This window comes from Lepisosteus platostomus, chromosome 14 (genome assembly GCF_059453375.1).
Source record: "Lepisosteus platostomus isolate fLepPlt1 chromosome 14, fLepPlt1.hap1, whole genome shotgun sequence".
In the NCBI taxonomy this organism is placed as follows: Eukaryota; Metazoa; Chordata; class Actinopteri; order Semionotiformes; family Lepisosteidae; genus Lepisosteus; species Lepisosteus platostomus.
The window spans coordinates 7558277-7580438 of record NC_142624.1 but is presented as its reverse complement, the minus strand read 5'-3'; the positions used below and the strand labels follow the sequence as shown (position 1 = coordinate 7580438).

The 22162-nt window shown below is 41.4% G+C and overlaps 1 protein-coding gene and 1 long non-coding RNA gene across 3 annotated transcripts in view; one reads left to right on the top strand and one right to left on the bottom strand.

Moving 5' to 3' along the window:
• Positions 1-22162, bottom strand: part of ihha (Indian hedgehog signaling molecule a) — a 70243-nt gene that overhangs the window by 40076 nt on the left and 8005 nt on the right. The gene's annotated exons all lie outside the window — the stretch shown is intronic.
• The window catches only part of LOC148648829 (uncharacterized), a 54395-nt gene continuing 53326 nt past the window's right edge, over positions 21094-22162 (top strand). For both annotated transcript variants that reach the window (XR_015926475.1, XR_015926474.1), the window contains exon 1: positions 21094-21522. This is a non-coding gene — a long non-coding RNA (uncharacterized LOC148648829). The remainder of the gene's footprint in view (positions 21523-22162) is intronic.

The window sequence follows — 22162 nt, the reverse complement described above, 5'->3', positions numbered from 1 at the left end:
GTTACCAGGCTCAACAGGGTAAAAGTGCATTGCTAAGCAACAGGTGTGGGCATCTGAACTAGGGATGATGGGTACTAGCACCTGGAGGATTGGTGTAGCAACCGGCAAGGTTCCAGTATATTTTCCCCCCACAGTTGAGAGCGAAGCTGGGGCTCTACGGACTCCCACTGTTACCATTAGAAGATCCACAGGTGTGCAGTCCGAGAAAGTGCATTTGTGAAGGGGAGTGCTAGCGTGGTTGGTTTTTGCAGCAGCCTGGCCAAACAGGATCAGCCAGTAAAACGTTTCATGAGGGATGACAACACCACAAAATCAAAGTGTAACAAACTATTGTGGAGTGAATATTTGGCTTAACCCGCTTGGCTGAGGGCCGATCTCCTGGCCATAGGACGAGGAGCCCAGGACCCCCCCGCAAGGTAACCAAGGGGTACCTGCAGAGGTGGAGTTTGGGTGGAGGTGGGATGCAAAAGTCGCACGCGAGGGAGAGAGATATCGCATTTGGTATTTATAGTGTTCAGTGGAGGAAGGAAGAAGGGAGTGATTGCTAATCACTGACAGCTGGGGATGACTGAGCGTGGTTGTTGTCATCCATCCCAGATTTTAGTTAAAATAACTCCATTGAAAGAATGAACGGTTGTTTCTGAAGAGCACGCGCTTGTGGAAGACTGTGAATGAAGAGCTGGAAGAGCAGAGCTGATTGTGTTAAAAGTGCCCGACTGTATTAGTGAAGAGTGAATCATGAAGAGAGGCTCGTGACTGGGTGACATGGAGTGAAAACACCAGTGCTTGGTTGTTTTGAAGTGACTGACATCAAAGGCTGAAGAATTAGTGAAGAATATAAGTAAAGAAACCAAGATTAGCACAATCTGAGCCTGAGAAGTCTGTACAGGCTTCCCTGAGAGAGGAAAAAAGATAAGAACTGGGAGTCTGCAGGGGTTTTGGCCATGAGAATAAATAACAGAGTTACCTGAAATGCAGAAACTTATAGGGACATGCAAGATGGGTGGCAATTACAGAGGTGACCATAACGGTGTAGTTAGTATATTAATATAATAAACACTAAAGCAGTTTTCTCCTGCTGACAAAGGACAGTGATAAGTTAGTCAATGCTTTAAAATTAGTATATCAAAATCCAAAACCAGATTAGAAAAGTACTCTTACAAAGTGAGCAATAAAAAACAGTTTCAAGGTTGGGATTCTCCATTGTGGCCATCTACACTTAATGTTTGAAAAAGAGAAGCATTTGGTTTTAAATTTTTTTTGGGTAAAGTCAAGTTATTTTCTGTAACTGAACTGAAGGAAAGAGCCTTATTAGTCAGTGTGTGTCTGTATGCCAAATACATTAATTTAGGTCCTCCAGTGCAGTCAGAGCAATTTGTAAAGATGTGCAAGCCATTAGGGTCTGTGAACAAGTGGCATATAATGTCATGGCATGCAAATTATATTGATTTTAATCTATTAGAATGGTTATTAAACTATTAATAGTTATTCATTCTAGAACCACTGTATCTATTCCTCTGTAAAATAACAAATTGAAACAAATTGTACAATATTTCAATAGAGATGCAACTGTAAATAAGCACCCAGCAGAAGTTTCAATCGAAACATAAAAAAAAACTCACAATGCTTCAGTCTATAATTGTTCCAAATAATTAGGTGGAGATTTTTACCATAGTTAGGTAGCAGCAAAGCATCCTTGAAGCACCGTTAATAGATCTCATTCTTAGTGCTTACAAAATGAGATTCCACAGTTCTAGAACATTATCCTAGCATAACCACAAAAATTTAAATTGAACCTTTAATCTATCTATACTGCATCTTTCTGAAACTTTATATCTGGAAATGTCAATGGGCTCTCACACTGAAAAATGTCCTCCCTCTGAGACCCAGCTACACAAAATTGAAACACTGCCTCTGAAAAGTATTTAGTTTTTTATATTTATACTGTACGTTTAAAGTATCTATAGTTGTTTTTGTGTTCTGAAAACATTCGGCAAAGCTCTCGTATTAAGCTGCAAAAAAGCGGCACATTTTCAAAAGGTCTTCAGTGTTTTTCCCACTTAAGACAAATGTTTACATCAAATGTAAATTCCTCAGCCGTCAATATAAAAACTGAAGAATTCCAGTAGAGAGGGAATGTACTATTCATAAATAAGTTGATCTCAAATGTCCAAAGTACGTTTTTATGCAAATGCCAGTTTCATTTCTACACATACCATAAAAAATGCAAAAGGTTTGCTCAACTGAATACAGTACATACAGTAGCTCATTGTAGAATAGGTGATATTGTAAGATTTGAAAAACTGCGACAGTGATCTGAAGATTGATTTTGTGGTGATGTTTTCTGACCCATGTGTATCCAGTATATCTAACAAAGGAACTTTCTACGCATTGCACATTACTATGTCATCATTGGTTGGATGATTTTCAGTCTGTTTGTATTCTAGGAAATCAGAACGATCGAAATTACTAGCGATTTAGCATTGTGATATCATCTGAGGATTTACACTGGTGTTGTAAAAATTGTGACTGTGGCACATGTCAGGCCAGACAAAAGATAAGATCACTTTATTAGCCATATACAATTTCTTGCATTAGGAATTTGTCTTTTCACATACCCCAGCTCGCTCTCCATGAGACACAGATACACAGACAGGGAGAGAAGCTTAGGGTCAGAGCACAGGGTCAACCATCTGAAATGTCCCTGGAGCAGCTGGCGTTAAGGGCCTTGCTCAGGGGCCCAACGGAGTAGGATTCCTCTGCCAGCCACGGGATTTGAACCGGCAACCTTCCAGCCACAGGCGCAGATCCTGAGCCACAGTGCCATTGTACACACACAACAATCTTCTAAACCAATCTTAGTTTGCATTTCCAGTTATCATCTAAGTTCTTTACCTCCTCATGAATAGGGTAATCACAGCAAAAGCAACAGCTGACTGCCAAACTGCCATGATAAACTTCAAGGGAGAAGCCTTAATATTTAATGTAATTTTAAAGTCATCTAAAGTGCCACTTCTGCACAATCAGCAAACCGACCCTCCCGTAGGCTTTAATAAATTTATACTACGTTCCGAGTCTTGACAGCAGCTGAATGTCATAAGACATGAGAGATACTTACAGTTGGGAGGGGCGGGGGGGTGTCATTAGCTAGCAGTGTACAATATAGGGAAATGTTCAGGTGCACATCAGAGGGAAATCAGTTGCCAAGGACTGCATTACAGCTCTCTCAGCCACAACAATAAACACACACTCATGCTAAATAATTCATTTAATGTCTGGAGGACCTTGGATGAATAACACAAACAGCAGCAGACACTGGTAACGATTGCCATTTCTCAGCTGATAGAGAAAATACAAAGGATGCATAATTAATAGATATAGATGAACATGTAGGGACAATCTCTGAAGCCAGGTTTTGTCTGATTGACTTTTTTATTGCATTGTAACAGACAAATATGGAGCATGTCTTAGCTCTGATGATATCACTGCAATGTACATCATTGTCTAAAGCTGTCAAAAATAAGATGGTGAGTATTCAGGGTGACCCCTCATAGACAATTCCAGGAACCACTGGAAACTAGCCATAGCAATACAGTAATATATCACAATATGAACTGGTCCTATGGGCCATCTCTGGCAGCATGAAGAAATGTCCAGCAAGCTCACAAACGTGACTATAAGATTACAATGGTAAATTGAATTGTTGCCTTATGTATACATTCAATGCTACAGCAGTGTATCTCTTGCCAAAGAGTGGACTGTCTAAAATTCATAACAGCACTGTACACACATATGTACACTGAGAGTTTTAAGACTAAATTAAACCTGACAGGTTAGATCAGTGACAATTAAATATAATAATTCCCTGTTTCAGTTCTGTCTCCCTTATGAATATGAATTGTTACTACATTGGGCATTTTTTCAAATCTTTGAAGCTTTGATCTCACTCTCAATCTAAGTGAGAGCTGAAATATCCTAGGCAGGGCTTTATGAATAATATCCATCTTTTCTTTATGCATGACTGGGAAAACATCATCAATCTCCAGTGATTTCTTCATTTTTGAAGAACCTCAGTGCCAGTTATGCTATAATTACCCAGTACAGTACAGCTGAGCTCCTTCTATAAAATGAGCCACGTTATTGATATCTCTTCTTGTAAAAACCTGTATGAAATATTAATTTAGCATGTTACAATAAATCTTTATCATCGTATATTACCTCATCAACTATTTACTTTTAAGGCTGCAAAACTGAAAATGTGCTCTATGTCATCTTTTACCTTTGTGTTTTTTTAACTTTCTTTTAGTTTTTCCCCTTGGTAATTTCTCAGTAGTGCCTTTGAATCATGGGTCCTGTTGTGCAGTCTGTGGAGACTTATCTTCCTTATAGCTGACCTTTTCCCTAATTTCTCCACTAACCCATCAACATGTTTTCCTAGATTTGGACGTACTTTTTAGAGAAGTGTTTTTTTGTTGTTGTTGTTGTTGTTTTGAGCATTTAGCATTGGCTTTGAAGAATGACCGCACTTATCCTGTTGACTCACAGCTCACCACTTGCAAATTCTGCCTCATTCTTCATAGACTATTTTCTTAATAATAACCCCCTCCTTTATTTCGGAGATTAATTTAAAGTATACTTCAAAAGATATCATAATAGGATAACAGCTTTCCAATGGTCCATCACATCCCAAATGATGTCATAGCTGTTTGAAACATTTAGGTGAATAAGAACATATTTTACTTAATCATTTACCATTGAATTAAGAAGTAAACTGTAATCAATACAGATGTCATCCTTGTTTGCATTAGGTGTTTGTAACGAACGGTTCTTTCTGGACCCTATGCGGACGACACAATCCGACGGAGTGGGGAAACACTAGGGAAACGTCATGCAGGAATACGGGGCAGAAGACAGGGGGGCGTGTCCAAGGTGCGCTGGTGCACGGGGGAGGTGTGGCCGAGGCGAACAATCCGAGAGAGTAGTCCTTTGGGAATATCCAAAACACAAGGGTAAGTCCAAAACCAGAAGATCCATCAGAAGAAGGAATTAAAAACCACGAAGGCCGGGTCGGAACCGGCGGACGGGGAACAGGAACGGGAACAGAGGTTAAAACCTTAACGGGACCAGGCGCTTCCAGGTCCCGGACTCGCACGATATGGAAATCAGATGCAGAGCCCGGATGAGCGTCAGCGCCTGGCTTTTAAGGTGGGCTGGGAATGGGAAACAGGTGCAGAGAATAAAGTCTTAAGTGAAAGGGCTGGAGCACCCTTAAGGAGGGGGGACTAATATCGTGACAGTGTTAAGACTTTAGAATTTCTTAACTCCTATACAATATAAAACACTCTGTGCCCCCATTGCTTCAGGTTTCTAGCTTGCAAGATATTTTTAGAATATACAGTAGCCCCATCAATCCTCCTACCCTGCAAATAAAGGTGTATTAATCGTATCTACATGCCTGTCATTTTTCTCTAGAGATGTTTTCAATCACTCTTATAATAAGCACAATACAAGAAAAGACACAAACAAGGAAGCCATTTAATCCATATAGTCTGTTAAGGTGCTAGTAGCTTCTTAAATCAAGGATCAAATTTGATTTATGACTCAATGGTCAGCTACTACAGTACTTCATAGTAGGCTATCTTGTTCCACAAGCCTTTCTGTAATTATTATTTTTTTAAGTTTTAAATGGAATAGTTTAAATCGTTCACAATAAATAGTTTCTATTTTATGTGGTCCATGTTTTACCATTGATTCTGACTTTGTCTCTCTCTCAGACTTTGAATATTTAAACCAGATCTTCTCATCGTTTTCTCTGCTCAACACTGAAAAAAAAAGTGTAGGACTTTCCTTTGAGCTCATATTTGAGCGCATCTTTTCTTGTAGTAAGATATATGGGTCTATAATGAGTTGGCTTTGTTTTGCCACTTTTTTTTAAAGATGGGTGCTACATTAGCATTTTTCACTAGTTATTACTCCTGCCAGGAGATACTACTGGAGGAGTTACGTTAATGGTCTGTGAATAAAATCTTTTGTTTCCATTATTACATTTGATAGAATACCACCAGGTCCTGAAGAACTAATTATCTCAAGTCCTTCAGGTACCTGTTACACTTTTGATTCTTCTATATTTCTGGGATTTAATATGGAAAACCTTTCCTCAGCCTGAGATATGGTGTCTGAATTTATGAATACCTGTGCAACACATGACTTCATACTTTTTATAGGAAGCATTTTCACTCCCTTCTTTATTTATGTGGTGCGTTATTTCTACTTGTAATCTTCAGAAAAACCCTTTGAATTCTTTTTAATAGCTTTGCAAGATTTATTTTAATATCAACCTGCCCGTTCCTGTGTTCCTGTGTTATTTATTCCTGCACAAATCACGACAACTGGACCCACTTCCGACTTAGGTTGGGACCCTTTACATTTTGTTTTGAAAGTCTTCAACCTGGGCACCGGGCAAGCAACACACCATAGGAAATCCATAATGCTTGTGCACCCTACGTTGTCCAGAATCCCCTCAGTCACTACCTCCCACTTACAGGGCAGGGCAGGGCTGCCTCCTGGGTGCATATCTGTCCTTCATTTTCCTTCAGCATGTCAGTACCCACACCTGTCTCCAGTTAAACCCTGGAAGCAGTTGGAAAAGGCAAGCTCTGTGTTGCTCTTGTGCGAAGTCTTCACCTTTTCCTGCAGCTGTGGCCTATATTCATCCATACAAGCGATCATCGCTGTACGAGCAAAAAACTACAGGTTGTGCAGCAGACATTTCACTGCAGAAATGTTCCAACACAATCTGCAGGCAGAGTTAACAAGTAGTATTTGTCTCAGAATCAAGAGCACTATTTTTCTTGGCTTAAAATAGATGTGTTCACAAGCCTGCTTGTTTACAATGTTGTAGGGCCACTTCACCTCACTGGAAGATTTCTTGCCTCGTTCTGAATTGCAGATAATGGCGGCAATATGGCGCTGGGTACATCTGGAAATTCTGTCTATTTTGTGATGTAAAGTGGAGGTTTTAAACGTTGTAGTTTCACAGTGTGGTTAAAAATGCACTCATTAATGCCGATTCTTTCTAACCCCGGAATATAAATACAGCGTTGCAGCTGCCCTTTAAGTCTCCTCATAGCACTAATACCGTCGAAGCCTGCTGTAAAACAAATGCTGAGCACAAGCATGTAGCTCAGTTCTCCCAGCATGCCTTTCACTCTCCCATGCTTCAGCCCGATACAATAAGTCAATGTGAACTGCTAGTTGTGAAATGCAACGTGTCGTGTTTCAAAGTCCATCAATTTTGTTGCATTGTTGGCAATAACCGTTTGTCTGTGGGTCATGGAGATGATGTAGGAGATCAGGCAGAATCCCAGTCTGTGGTTTCAGTGTGTGTCCTTCTGAGACAACAATTAAAAAATAATTCACAGAGACAAAAGCTTTCACTTGTCTTTCGTAAGTCCCAATAATCTTTTTATGCTGTGATGAATGCATTCCCCTGGTTTAAGGTGATTGAGTTTTCCCAGTGGAACTGTATATTTACTCTAGCAACAGCCTCCACATATCTTCTTGAAAACATCCCCTCTCACTCACAAAGGATGAGCCAGAGAGCAAATGTTGCTTCAAGCAGGGGGGGGAGGGTGCTAAAAAAGATGTGTTCAGCGCCGTGTGCAACCAGGGGGGTATTTTTCGTGTAGGGCAGGGGAAGCGTGAGATAAGTGGTTTGGTCAAATTCTAATAATGACAGAAAAAAACAGAGAAATACAAAGAAATATACGAAAATAGCAAACTTCAAACTCTGACTGAGGAAATGACAGTGCTAGTCAGAGATCATCTCTGTCATCCCTCCCCCAACAGATCCCCAAATCTCCGACAAATTTTGAACGCAGAGCCAAGAGCGAGTTGGTTCGCCAGCAGTGCGGGAGAAATGAACGAGGAGCGTGTTTGATGCGGGCTTGAGCTTGTATGACCGGAAGAGGCGCATGGCGTGAAAGGAGGAGGAGAGCTACCATTTCCAGATGGAATGGATGAGGACGTATTCCAAGCGGAACACCCAAAAGAAGAAGAAATATCAGCAGGCAACCCATTGAAATAAGCAGGTGTGAGCCTGGCCAGTACCTGGATGGGAGACCTCCTGGGAAAGTTAAGGTTGCTGCTGGAAGAGGTGTTAGTGGGGCCAGTAGGAGGTGCTCACCCTGCACGCCCCAGTATAGCGACGGGGCGTAAATAAAGTGGCTGCCTTTCGGATAAAACGTAAAATCGAGGTCTTGACTCTCTGTGGTCATTAAAAATCCCAGGGTGTTTCTCGAAAAGAGTAGGGGTTTTACCTCGGAGTTCATGCCTAATTTCCCATTTACCAATCATGGCCTCCTAATAATCCCCATCTATGAACATCTTAATTACTCTGCTCTCCTCCCCACTGATAGCTGGTGTTTGGTGAGCGTACTGGCGCACCATGGCTGCCGTGGCATATTCCGGCTCAGCGGTTGGATGCTCAACGACAAACAGAGAGAATGGAGGACGGAGGGAGAGCAGGGCAAGGGGGGGGGGGGGGGTTAGAAAAAGACGAAGAGAAGGGCAAAGGAGAGATGAAACAGCCATAGCTGTTCAGAGATTGGAGTTCCTGGAAGGGACAGAAGGGTCTCTGCAGAGCGGCAACAAAACTACAGATGGCATGGCAAGAGTTTGGGAGGAGAGAATGTGTCTGGACAGGACTGGTCTAGGCTTGTAGGGGAGGAAAGTGATCAAGCTAAGGTTGCGGTAATGAAACGCCTCCATCTGCAACAAAATGTAGAGTGGAAGAAAGGATGCGTGCCGTGCCGAGTACAGCCAAGGAGCTTTATAAGGAGGGGATCAGCAGTGAGATGTAGACCTTGAGCTCCTCCTGAGCCTCTGTTAAATCAACACCATTAATTGCATGTCATGGGAGGTGGTCCTGACTGTGTATTTACTGTAGGACTCTATGCAGACAGTATAATCCGGAAGAGACTGGAGGAGGACAACAGGGAAAACACGGCGAGGAATGGATGGGAGGACTGACAGGGGGTGGCGCCGACGGTGATCCAGGTGCCAGGGGGAGCGCAGGCGAACAAGTCCAGTGGGAGTCCAAGAGGGTAAAACAGGTCGCAGTTCAAAGTCCAGGTAACCGGGAGATCAATCCAAGACAAACAGTTAAAAACAGGAACCGGGTCGGAACCGGAACAGGAACAGAAAAGTTAAAAACATGATGACGAGGCCAGGCGCTCTGAGCCCCGGACCCAAATGGTCAGGACGGTGGGGCATAAGACCTGCCTTCGGACTACCCACGAGCCCGGGGAATGGTTTAAGCTTTGTGGTGTCCATCTTCCAATACTGAGCCCAGAGCTTAGGATATATATACTTATATAGTGACGGGTTAAACAGGAGACAGGTGCATGTAATAATGAAAATAACAATAAAAGGTCGGATCGCCCTCTAGAGGAGGGATGACGACCGTGACTTTGCATAAATATTTACATCCTTTTCTATGACAAGGCTAAATTAGATCAGGTACACAAAACTACTTTGACAAGTCACACACAACTGTCAATTGAAAGCTTTTTGTGTGCAACAATAGTGGTTCAAAGAATAAATATATCCGTCTCTGTAAGGTCCCTAATGAAGTAATGAATCTCAAGTAAAGATTCAAACAGGAACAACCAAGGTGTTTTTTCAAAAAGACTCACACAGTTGGAATAAGGCACAGATCGGAAGAACGGTATAAAAAATCAGATCCTGCATATACAGTACCTTTGAGCAATATGAAGTAAATCATGAAGAAGCAAAAGATGTATTGTGCCACCCAGACACTGCCTATACCAGACTTTCCCTCTGCGAGTAAACAAGTCTGCTATGTTCCAGTCAGTCACAAAGATGGTCTGTACAGCAGTGTGGAAAAAAAACACAATCCTGTAACAAAACATGAAACCTTTCAAATATAGCAAAAGGTTACATGGTCAAATAAGATAAGTGATGAACATTTTAGTGCACAGTGGTACATCTGATCCAAACAGCACAGTGTTACCTATTGTCACACATGGGGGTGGAGGAATTGTGTTACTGGACTGATCCTTATCACCATCTGGGACTGGGAAGCTTCTCAAGATTGAGGGGGAAATGATTGTGTGTCGAGTACAAAAACGTGTTAGTGTAGATGAAAACCTGCTTCCGACTGCAAAAGATCTAAAACTGGGGCAAAATTCGCCTTTCCGCTGGACAAAAACACAAGGCACAAGCACTGAGGTGGCTTAGGAAGGAGAAAGTGAATGCCCTCAAGCCCAGTCAAAGTCCTACCTTGAAATCAATAATAAAATCCAGAATTTTGCTGCGCGCCATTGATATCCAACCCAACCTGACAGCGCTCGAGCAAGTTTGCAAGGTCAACTGGCCAAAAACTTCACCATCCTCTAAAGTGACTAGAATTTTGTCTGAAAGGTTTGCAAAGATGCAACATTTTCTATTCGTTTTAATTTGCGAATATGGAAGCTGCAAGAAAAAGGCGTGCTTTCAAAAACAGAACATGATACAAATGACAAAAAGAGACAAATCTAGTTTTCAGACTTACACAATGATGTGAGTATATAAATAAATCAATGCTATTTATTAAATGAAGGATTGTGAATGTCTGGAACAAGCTACCCAGTCATACTGTTTAAGCTGACTCCCTGACTTCTTTCAAGAAAAGGCTGGGTGAGACGTTCAGGTCAATTAGCACTAGAAACCAAGCAAGTCAGATGGGACTTAAATGGTCTCCTCTTCTTTTTATGCACTTAAATTAACCGATTTTTGAGAGTAATGTCTCGAAATCATGCAAACATTCATTTTATTATTAAAAACTTGACCTGATCTCTTTGCAATAGATCCAGACACGGTGAAATGTACAAAAACTCTCAAAAAAAGATTCACACTCCTGCCCTCTTTCTATGCGACAGGAAATTGTGATGTCATGTTTATCAGTTCTTGCTGTTCTCATATTAGAAACTGATTATCCATAATATTCCCATCTTCTGTTTTATTGGGCGCCCCATCTCTTGATACTTTATTAGCTATTAAAAGACAAGGACTCAGCCTTCAATCTATAATAAGCAATTTACCCTGAAAGCAACAGCTATTTATCTGAGGTATAAAGTTTACCCAGCTATGCAAGTCCTTACTTTCAAAACTATAAACTCTTTGTTTAGCTTGAGGTCAAAGGACTAAATAAGGTTTAGAAATCTCACAGAAATTATATATCACCCTCATGTCAACAGCACACCCCAGCTCTCTAAATTAGAGTGTTTGATAAGAGAAAGTAAACATATTCTGGAAGGGGCTAAAGTAAATAGTCTCAATGGGGCCGATGCAGTTACAATATATCAAGGAGGAGATTTTTTTGCTTGTGGGTGTGTTTTTATTCATCTATTTTCTCTCCATTTTCTAAGTCCTTCTTCCAATTTGGGCTCGTGGGGGGGCCAGAGTCTATCTCAGCAAGCAACGGGCGCTAGGCAGAGTACACCCTGGATGGGCCCCCCCTCCATTTTAGGGGACACACAGATAGATACGCACACACTCACACGAGGATAAATGTTTCCAAGAGGACTCCCAGAAAATCTTCCTACTATATCCAATATTTCAGGGCACACACAGACACAAACACACACGCACACACACTCACACCAGGGTAAATTTTCTATCTATCCATTCAGGATATTTCCTGTAACTGAGAAGCACTAGTGCACAAACGTTGCCAACCCTAAACAATCTTTTTAGTTGTTCTAATTATTATTTCTACTGAACCAACACCCTTGTTTGAGTGATCAGCCCATGCAAACACGATCATATTCCACCTTTTCTTTTCTAATAACTAAGAAAAGGGCTACATGTGGATACAACTGCTATTTTTTGGGCAACATTTTTAATTATGATTAAATTTTATCTAACATTAAACATCTTGAGAATTTTTGTAAATAGTTTCACTGGCTGTGAAAACAAATGCAATGGCTAGATTTCGAGGATATCAGAGATATCTTGCATGTGCAAATCCTTGTAAAACAATTTAGTAATATCTGTCAGCTATGTTGATGCAAGTTTAACTCCAGTGTGTTGTAACTGCACTCCATACAGAGCTCCGCTAAGAGGTTAAATTATTCTCTAGTCTGCTTGTTGCATGCAGAAAACTCTGGCCTGATGAGCTGTTTTGGCTCTGTTGTGTACTATAGCTTTGCCTATATATATTTATTATGTTTAGTCCTTGAAATTTTAGCTCATAATAACAGGTAGGAAAACAAGGAAGAAAGTGTATTTCACAGAAATTGTGCCACATGGACCACAACTTTGTCTCAAGTACTTGACAACTGGTTTTGAAAAGGATGTGAAACACATTACACATGAATGATATTGGTCAAAAACTAACTGAATCTTCACATGACAACACAGCCATAAGTGTGTTATTCTATGATGATAAGTAAAAAAGGAGGATTACTGTCATGGCTGACCTTGAATTTGAACAAGTAAGCAAGTTTGCTTTCTTTGGCAACAGATCTTGGAAACATTTTGAACAAGCTTACCATGTTTTGGGCTGATGTGATGTTTGTGGCTTCCAAACCAAAAGTGTCCCTTACAATGTCTGTTAAACACTGACGACCATTCAGAAATTTTGCAGAAATAAGTCAAATGCCTTAGGCAACTTAAAAATGATTTGCAAGAAACTGGAATTTCTTCGGTTGTCAAATGAAATGTGGTGTGAAAAATATCATCCCTCAAAAACTGGAAACTGCAGGGAACAGCTTTAACCAGATCTACAGCGTACTTGGTTCATGAATTTAAACCACTATGGTCCAGAAACCTGAAAAAGACTTTTACAACTATGCAGAAGAAAAACATCTACTTTGCTAAACAGTAAACCAATGTGCACATATTAAAAGTGTGTTTCTTTCTGTTATATGTTTAGTATGCAGTTCAAAATGCAGGTGAGGTCTTTGCAGTTCCATACTGTAGATGATATGAAACTAGATGGTACTGTACAGTATGTGAAAATAGTTGGTTTTAATTTTGTGCATTTTATTGATCCACTGTGTAAGAAACAACCTGTTAATAAAATTGCTTGGCGTATTTTTCCATTTGGATTTGCCAGTTATTTTTTTAGCAAACCCACCTGGCTTTGGAATCATAAGTTGTTTTTTTTCACATCTGGGATCACAGCTAAGAACCCTGTGAATGCACACGGGAGAGAAAGACTGTGTAGTGTAGGCAGACTGTTCTGACCCACCCACCTTAAAGCTATTCATCTTTTAACACATTACAGAGAAAACAGCCTGAGGCTGCAAGACCGTCACGGTCTCTGTATTTTGAGAGTTGAGGGAGCCCTGGTTTTCTATTCACACCCTGTACTTGGTGGCCCTCAGCCACTTGTGTGCAGCCCACTGGAAGAATCTCAGTCAGACTCTGCTGGTGACAAGGCCCAGGCTTGATCCCATCATTCCTGGATCATAAGAGTTCGACTTGCTTCTGGCCCAAGTCCTTCACAGGTTGATTCCTTTGAGAAGGCAAATTTCAGCATTTATTCTGATAAGCTGGTCCTTGAGCTCAAGATACATCCTACACAAGGTCAGGGGATCTCAAGTCTGGCAAGTACTGTAGGTCATCCATGTCACAATTCTCATCTCACTGGAAAACCACTGTTGCAACATGAGGATCGTCTTGCTGGAATCTTGTCACATCAGGATGGACCCACAGGAAGGAAACCCAGTGAAATGCCAGTATTTGATCAGCATAGTTCATTATAGTCAGATGGGCATTGCCAATTACTACAAGTGGAGCTCTGCTGTAACTCAACATTTGTGGCCATACCATCACACATCAAGGCACACACAGACACAGACACACACACACTCAGACCAAGGCTGATTTTTCAAACAGTATGTCTTTGGGCTGTGGAAGGAAACTGGAGCACCCAGAGGAAACCTAGGCAAACCAGAGGAAAACATGCAAACTCCATACAGATAGCACCCAGGAACTGAACCCAGGACCCGCTGGGTTAGCAATGCTAACCACTGTGGCACCTTGCTGCTCCGACTTATATACACTTTACTTACATCTTACACCTCACATTTTTGGCAAATATCCACCAGTACCCAGAGGAAACCCACACAGGGAGACCATACAAACTCTGTACAGACAGCACCCCAGGTCCAGAATTGAAACCTGGGCCCCAGTGCGAGGCAGCAAAGCTAACCACTTAAAATAAAATACCTGATAGTATTGTACCAATTGTACTGAAGGAACCAAAATAGACTATTTAGAGACTGCTAACAAAACTCCAAAAGTCAATCAGTTTAGGGGTATCACTCCAACTGCTGTCATCTGTCCAGAGAAAGGACACAACTGAACCAATTATGCCCAATTATGTATGTATGATTTAAAATTCAAAATTCAGACAATGATAATATAAGAAATGTAGGTTTAGGTGTTGGTTTAACATGGAAAGTGCATGATAATGGTACAGCAACCAGAATCATAAAGTAATAAAGGATCACTGCTTGGAAAATGTACTTATCAAAATGACTAACATTTTAAATTAACGGCTGCAGATGCCATACACTCTATACAGACCTTTTATAAATGGAATAAGCTACCAAAGCATTAATAGAGTGACATAAATCTGATAATAACTAGCCTCTAATGTGAACTCATTATCATACATGTTAACACCTCACCTAATCCCTAATCTTTAAATATAAAGTGATCTTATATATCCCTAACCCTAAAACTAACCCACGACTTAGGGATATATAAAATCACTTTATATTTAAAGATTAGGGATTAGGTGACATCAACATAATAACATTTTATAGCTATTCACAGCATGATCAATCTTTTTCATAGATATCTAACGCTTCACCAATAAATAATGTTTATGTTGACATTTAAATTTTCTACACAACTTTGTGAAGTAGTAAAACAATCTAACAGAAAGTTATATAATATACACCCATCCATTTACTAACTGCTTTATCCAATTCAGGGCAGGAGAAGACCTACTGTGCAGTTCCTTAGAAGAGTATGTACTCCCAGAAATGCTTTCGCGTTTTGTTATGTTCTAAACTTGTAATCATGACACTTTCAAAGATAAAAACATGATAGTATGTAGATAACTTAAAATTTTAAAGATGATCAGACAGTTCTCAATTGCACAACAACAGTATTCAAGACCTTTGTAATAGCAACCCTTAAATCACTTCAGGTACAAAAGAACAGTTTGTGGGACAGACCCCACCACCAATAGCTAGAGTGATATTAGGATGGACATGCAGAATCCACAATTACACATGCAACAGGAGTCTTAATTACAATATTTGTGCTGGGGTTTTTTTTTCAGCAAAAAGGCTGTCTAAATAAAGCCCTCTTCTGGCTTTCAGCATTTTTTCAGATTGCATCCAACCCAACGCCCGACTAACCCCGTGAATCCATATTTATACAGTAAACCGCCACTAATTAAACCCATGTACGAATATTGACATGAACCCTTCAAATCCACTAATCGCCACCCAGTAAGGACAATAATAATTGTTAGAGGCGCTTTGCCCCCTAGTGGCAGGTTGTCAGCTACTGCAGTCCCTTCACAGGCTAGCATACCTGTTTGAAAGGTCACAAACTTAGTGTAACGTCTCTGTGTAATTTATGTGTTTTAACGTTACTTCAGAGTACATGCATCTATCTCTGTAAGCATCCTCACATATAGCACATAGCAATAGAGCAAAATCGACCACGAGGACCAAGGATCTTAAAGAAGGAGTCAATGAAGAAGTGGTAGAGAGGATAGGGCTACTTACCCCTCTTAAGTACAGATCACATCATTAAGAACTGGAATGTGCAACATAGCACCCAAACACTGCCTAAACCGGGCTGCCTTACTAAACTGAGCAGTTGAACAAGTAGAGAACTGGTTAGGGATACCTCTGTAAAGGCATCAGTGACTTTGAAAGACTTACAAAGTCGTACTTATGAAACAGTCAATGTTCATACATTGACAATAATTCAGTACCTACAGAAAGCTGACCTGTATGAAAGAGGCTGAAGAAAGAAACCTTTTTTGAAAAAGCTAATCCTGAATATCGTATATACTTTACAGACATGTGGCAGAAGGCTTTACGGTCACAGAAGACAGAATTTAAACTTCCTGGTCTAAATGCAAAGTGTTGCATCTGTCGAAAACCCCACAGAACAGGTCAGTCTATCAGCTCCACATCAAGCACAGCGGTGGCTGGATCATGAGGGTGGGTCTCATAAGCAGGGACTTAGAAGCTTATCAGGACTAAGGGGAAAATGGACAGTGGAAAGTAAAGGCAAATGCTATAGAAAAACCTTGTTTCAGTCACCCAAGAACTCACATTTCAGCAGGACAATGACTCGGAGCACAAAGCCGCACTGAAATGATCTGACAGGAACAGCTTGATTGTCCTTGACTGGGCCAATGAATTAACTTGAATCCAATACTAAATACATGGCAAGACGTGGCAACTGCAGTCTGTCAACCATCCCCAATGGAATAATCAGAACTGGAGCAATTTTGCCAGGATAAATAGACAAAACTATAGCACTCTACTGTGAGAAGCTAGTAGGGACCTATCCAAAATTACTGACAGTAGTAATTTCTGCCAAAGGTGCTTCCACCAAGTATTGACTGAGAACGTTGTAATCAATAAATTCCACTTTGTAGAACGTCTCTTCAGGTTTCGCTGTATTCAACCTCTGACCACATACAACTGTGGTCAGTTTGATCATCACAGTTCAGATCCAAATGTCTGAAAAATGTGATTAACACAAATCCAGTGTTACTGGCAGTGATGAAAGTTTTTGCAAGGCACTGCACTTAACGATGTACAATTTGTCACATCAATGCCCTAGAGACATTTCCACAACACAAAACAAAACGATATTCTTGCTCTATAACCTGTCCAGAGGACAGAGACCAAATCTATTCTTCGGCTTAAAAGAAATAGCCAACCAAATTCTCGACAGGCAAAAAGGAACGAATGACGAACACACTTCTATGGCACTGTCACGATCGTAATCCCTCCTCTTAAAGGCGCTCCAGCTCTTTCACATTTTAGTTGATTATGTGCACCTGCCTCCTACCAGCCCCTCCTTATTTAAGCCAGACGCTCTCACTCTTCTGGGCTCAGGTTTGGAAGATGGACGCCCGGACGTCCGCCTACCAGCGGGTCCAGGAGTGACCCGACGGCATAGGCTTTACCACGGCGTCCTGACCATCTGGGTCCAGGGCTCGGAGCGCCAGGCCTCGTTCACCCGTTTTTATTCCCCATCCCTGCGCCGGATCCCATTCCGGTTTTTAAACCTTAAAGTCTTGTTTTTGTCTTGGATGGATCGACCAGGTTTGGACTTTTGGACTTCGTCCTGGATTACCCCCTGGACTCCTCTGGATTTGTTCGCCATGGCCACGCCCCCCCCAAGCACCAGTGCATAATCGTCATGCCCCCCTGTTCGTCAACCTGCCCAGTTCCTCATCGTCTCCTCCCCGTGTCCATTTCCACCTACTTCTGGATTATACCATCTGCATAGGGTCCTGATCTATGCTTCGTTACAGGCACCCGATTCAATCATTCAAAACCCTCAAAGTTATTAACAAAGTTACCTGAATTTGAACCAGAAGACACAAATGGAAAATATGAGGAAGTGCAAAGGCAGCAACTTTATCACACAAATGGGAGTTTAATAATAATTAATATTTGCTTACACTCCTATAGCACTCTTCTGGAAACTCCACTCAAGATTCAAGATTCAAGATTTCTTTATCTTTATCTTAAGTGCATTGGAATGCTTACTCGTTCAGCTGTACCCAGTAACATTAGAGAAAAAGAAAACAGGCACAAATGACAAACAGACATGGACAATAAAGACAACAAACATTATAATACAGCCAAGACAGGACATAGTGCAAACAGTGCAGTACCTTAAAGTGCAGGTGCTAATATCTGCAGGTGCTAATTTGAGCTGTTTGTAATGCGCACTGCTTGGGGGAAGAAACTGATTTTGAATCTATTTGTCAGTGTTCTGATACTGCGATACCTCCTACTAGAACCCAGGGTGAAAACAGATCGTGGCCAGGGTGAAGTGGGTCCCGAAGTATAGCTCAAGCCCGGTTGTGGCAGCGGTCGAGATATATCCGGTCGATGGAGTGTAGCTCGGTCCCAATGATTTTCTGCGTGGACCTCACAACCCACAGTACAGGCTTTTCTGTCCTGTACTGTGGCTCCACCATACCACACCATAATACCACCGGTCAAGACACTCTCAATCCTATTACGGTACAAATTGGTGAGTGCTGTCTTGCTCATCCCCCACTTCCTTAAGTGAAGGCACTGGTGGGCTTCATTGAGGATGGCAGCAGTGTTTTCTGACCAACTCAGCTTCTAAGTGATCTGGAGGCGAAGGAACCAGAAGGTGCTGACAGTTTCGACTGGAGCCCTGTGAATGATGATGGGTGTGTGATGTCCTCTGTGCCTCCTGAAGTCCACTATAATCTCTATTGTTTTGCCAATGTTAAGTGTGAGGTTGTTGTTGTGGCACCACTCCACCAGCTCTGCTTCTTCACTCATTGTTGCTGATAATACCGCTTTACAGGTAATGGGGACTCCCCTCCACCACCACCAATGTGTAGCCCCTACCTGGATGATGTGACGGCAGCCATAGTGCGCCAGTACACTCACCACACACCAGGTATCAGTGGGGAGGAGAGCAGAGTAATGAAGCCAATTAATAGATGGGGATAATTAGGAGGCCATGATTGGTAAAAGGCAAATGGGAAATATGGCCGGGATGCTGGGGTGACACCCCTGCTCTTTTTGAAAAACTGCCTATGATTTTTAATGACCAGAGAGTCAGGACCTCAGATCTACGTCTCATCCACAGGACAGCACGTTTTTTACAATATAGTGTCCCCATCACTATACTGGGGCATTACGACCCACACAGACCACAGGGTGAGCGCCCCCTACTGGCCCCACTAACACCTCTTCCAGCGGCAACCTTAGTCTGGGTAGTATGACCTCCAGAGGCTTCTATAAGTTTTTTGAGGTTTCAAGAAACTGGCAGATGAGCAAGAAAATAACATGATTTTCTGCCTCTTTTTCTTCAAATTGTTTCGTTTTCCTTTTTCATTTCCTTTACGCTACAAAGATTTCAAAGTTCTACCAGAATACGTCTTTATATGAAGGTTTTAAAGTGAAAATAAATTTCTTTAATCTTGATCTGAGGTTTTAAAGTGATTTAAGGTCTTTCTTCAATTGACTTAAACGTTCAGTAATGGAACATGGGCTGGCAGGCACAAAAGAAAATGATGCACTGATGCATTTAGAACAACTTAAAACGTACAGTACGACATTTCTTCACACAAAAGGTCACTTGAACAACCTGCAAAGCCACATTGTTAAAGCTATTTCCCAAAGATTCCAAAACAGTTTGAGAAGATTCTTGATCTCTTGTCGGGTTACTATTTTCACAGGGCTGCGACATAAATTTAATATATTTTCTGTATTCCAGACCAAGTGACTCTATGACGAAAGCTCTTTTTAATAACAAACTAATCTCAGACAAGGTGCTGTATCCAGAGGATGAACCTTAAACTATAAGGCTACAAGCTTAAACATTCCAGTACGTCATCACTATGACAGCAATTATAATTATGAAGAAAATGGAATGCATGTCATTTAAAATGCTGTAACCATAAGGACATAAATACCCTAAAAATAATATTTTATGTCCTTAAGATGTGAGGAAAACAAAAGCTATTTTACACAAACTAGAAACTGATATATGGGCTTGTACCAAGAATGGTAGTTAAATACAAGAGTAATCACAGTCTCACTTAGCACTATTTCTGTAATGGCTGATGTGCCATAGCTCTTTTTGTCCTGACCATTATTGTAATCACTGCTAATATGTCTGTATGAATGCAGAATGCCTGTCACTCTGTAATGCGCGTATGAGCCAGGTGGAAGCATCCTACTAATATCTGTGCTATAGACAAGAAGCAATAAACTATGGAGGGCACGCTTTCAGCCAATGAAAGATGAGCAAAATACATACTGTATGTTTAGTGTACAGCACAGCCAGGGCTATTGCTAATTCCGGTCTCACTTCTCTGTGTGTATAGTGTTCTGCTGTGATCTCGTCTATTTTGCTTAAAAAAGAGCAACTGCCTGGGCCATCCTGCCACATGTAGCTCCACCCATCACTCTCCCATCGCCACCAAGCTGGAGGAGCAAAGGCAGATGGTGGCCAATCTACACAAGCTCCCACAGAATGTGGTGAAGCCTCGACAAATTACTCTTCTGTAACTGCACAGTTATTTAAAAATAGAACTCTTTTCTGTATACAGTGTTTTTTAATTGTCTTCTGTGGTTAGAAATATGGGTAGTACCACTATGGATACCCCAATGAAGCCCTCATACATCAACTATATGTACGGGATAGTGCTGGAGGTGATGCATCACTACTGAACACATGCTGTAAATGCCTCTATTAGAGCTGATTCCCAAAGGGCCCCTTTCTCTGGAATGCACCCTCATACCTCAGCCAGGTATTGCTGTATTACGCAAAGGAACAAGTAATAGGTTTATTCCATGCTGAAAAGAGAAGAGAGAAAGGCTGTGAACCCTTCTTCGGCCTTCTTCACAGCCAAAACTTTGTGTTTTCTCTCTTCTCTTTTAAGCATGGAATAAACCTATTACTTGTTCCTTTGCAGACTACACATGCTGTCGCAGTCACCCACCTGAATTGCTGTCTTACACTACACTGTTCCCCCATTTTAAATGAATATGTACTGTAATCCAATACAGCCAGAGGACCAGCAGGCGGATGACCAAGAGCAGGTAGAGCTTTGGACCAGCAGCCAACATAACCACAGGGCCAGCGGCCAGAGCCGGATAGAGGCCAGCAGCCAGACCAGCTTGTAGGCCAGGAGCCAGAGAAGCCTGGGAACCTACAGCCAGAGAGGTCTGGGAAGCAGCAGCCGACATAGCCAAAGGGCCAGCAGCCAGAGCAACCTTGAGACCAACAACCAAGGGCAGGCCTGCACACAGAGAGGAGCAAGGGGCGGTGGGTAGTAGCCAGGGCGGCTGGAGAGACAGCACCCTGAGGACTAGTGTCAACCAGATGACCGATACAACCAGGAGCAGTGTGTGTGTGGGGGGGGGCTTAGCAGACCATAAAACTGGATAAACAGCATGGAGAGGACACCTGACACCTCCCTGCAGAACTTGACCAGGCTCTACTTTGAGCTGAGCAGCAGAGCCATTGGGAGGAAGTCAAACGCAACTCCCAAAATAACAGCAGTGATCACCGGGGTTAGAGTCCAGAGGAGTGGCTAGCGAGACCAACTGACACATATGGGCAACAAAAGCCAACCGAGTAATTACAGGCCAATATGTCAAACTCCTACTACACACAAGGCTACGGAAACAACAATTAGAAATGAGCTGGAGGTTCAACTGAAAGGCAATGTGATGGAAGGGGGTAAGTCAGTTTAAATGTAGAAAAGGCAGGTCTTGCTTGTCTGACTAAAGTCCTTTAAATATGCAACAGCACTAATGGATCCAAACAGAGCAGACTGTATTACGTGGTATATTTAGAACTTTAGAAGACTTTTAATAATGTTACTCAAAAAAAGGATTAATTTGCAAGTCATTCAACAGAATGCCTCTATTTGGAACAATGTATAAAAAACAGAGTACACCTAAATAAATACTTAAATTCAGATGATGTAATTTTTAATTAAACGCAGTGCAAAAGGGATCTATATTAAGACTTTTCCTAACTAATATAATACAGTAGGTTTTCCTAATACCATTGATCTAGTTTCTCCTACACTTTGCAGACTAAACATGTTTAGTGATCATATCAAAATAAAAGAATGTGCAAAACACCACAGATGTGGAAATATTATCAGTGAAAAGGAGAGTTTCTTATCTTGACACCTACTTTTGTTAACGATGTGTTGAGAGGAAATAAAAAAGGCAAGCATAGTAAGAATAGACAGTTAAAGGTGTATACTTTTAAATCAACGAATGGTATATCAAAATTCCACCATATCAGAGGAATTTCATTTGAAATACTACGTACAGTTTTCAATAAAACGGATATAGAATCGCTCAGG